This window comes from Carlito syrichta, unplaced genomic scaffold (assembly GCF_000164805.1).
Source record: "Carlito syrichta isolate Samal-C Ts95f unplaced genomic scaffold, Tarsius_syrichta-2.0.1 Scaffold313872, whole genome shotgun sequence".
Classification (NCBI taxonomy): Eukaryota; Metazoa; Chordata; class Mammalia; order Primates; family Tarsiidae; genus Carlito; species Carlito syrichta.
In genome coordinates this window covers 1190209-1191683 of record NW_007257968.1, presented here as the reverse complement: position 1 = coordinate 1191683, position 1475 = coordinate 1190209, and positions in this window count along the sequence as shown.

The window sequence follows — 1475 nt, the reverse complement described above, 5'->3', positions numbered from 1 at the left end:
GTGCCTCAGCCTGTAATCCTGCACTTTGGGAGGCTGAGGTGAGTAGACTGCCTGAGCCCGCGGGTTCGAGACACACCTGGGCAACTTGGCGAGACCTCATCTTTACAATAAATCAAAAATGAGCCGGGCATGGTAGTGCGCGCCTGTAGTTCCAGCTACTTGGAAGGCTGAGGCGGAAGGATCGCCGGAGCCCAGCAGGTCGAGGCTGTGGTGACCGGGAACGGCCATTGCACTCCAGTCTGGGCCACAGAGTGAGACTCCAACTCAAAAAAAAAAAAAAAAAAATTTTAAACTTACATTTCTGAGCCAGGTGTGATGGCACACACCAGTAGTCCCAGCACTTAGGAAGGCCAAGGCAGGAGGATTACTCAAACCCAGGAGTTTGAAACCAACCTAGGCAACACAGCAAGACCTCGTCTCTACAAAAATAAAAATCACAAAATTAGCTAGGCATGGTGGGGCGTGCCTGTAGTCTCAGCTACTTGGGAAGCCGAGGAGGGAGGATTGCCTGAGCCCAGGAGATTGAGCCATGATTGGGCCACTACACTCAAGCCTGGATGACAGAGTGAGACCCCGACTCAAAAACAAACAAAAACACCCTTATATTTCTAAATGAAATGATTTGGTGTTTGGCGTATGCTATGACATAATCCAGATGAGGTGAAGTCAGGGATGCTTACCACGGCACGACTTTAAGAAGGGAAGCCGGGCACAGTGGCTCAGCCTGTAATCCTAGCGTTTTGGGAGGCTGAGGTGAGTGGACTGCCTGAATCCGTGGGTTCGAGAGCCGCCTGGGCAACTTGGAGAGACCTCATCTCTACAATAAATCAAAAAATCAGCCAGGCGTGGTAGTGCATGCCTGTAGTTCCAGCTACTTGGAAGCCTGAGGCGGAAGGATCGCGGGAGCCCAGCAGGTCGAGGCTGCGGTGGCAGGGAACGGCCACTGCACTCCAGTCTGGGCGACAGAGTGAGACTCCAACTCAAAAAAAAAAAAAAAAAAAACAATAATTGTAGAGTGGGAAAACCTTTCTAGGAATTATGCAAAATCCAGAAACCACAAAAGAAAGGATTCATACATTTGACTATGTGAAAGCAAAAATCTCTGCATTGCAAAAACTCACAAGCAAAGTCAAAAGGAATACTTTGTACCAGGAGAAAATTAGCTATATGTTGGTAATTGTTGAATCTCAGAGGTGGGTGTATTGGGGGGGGGGTCATTATTAATGTTCTTATTACTTTTGAGTGTGTTTTCAAATTTCTATTAAAAAAAGAAAGCACATTTAAATATATACAAGCTTCCATATGGCAAAAGAAAAGTATTACAATGGACAATCATGTTTGCAGCACATATAAGCAACAAAAGATTAACATCAGTAATGTTCAAAAAAGTCTTACAAGGTGTTTTTTGTTTTTTGTTTTTTTTTCTGAGTTGGAGTCTCACTCTGTTGCCCAGACTGGAGTGCAGTGGCCGCTCC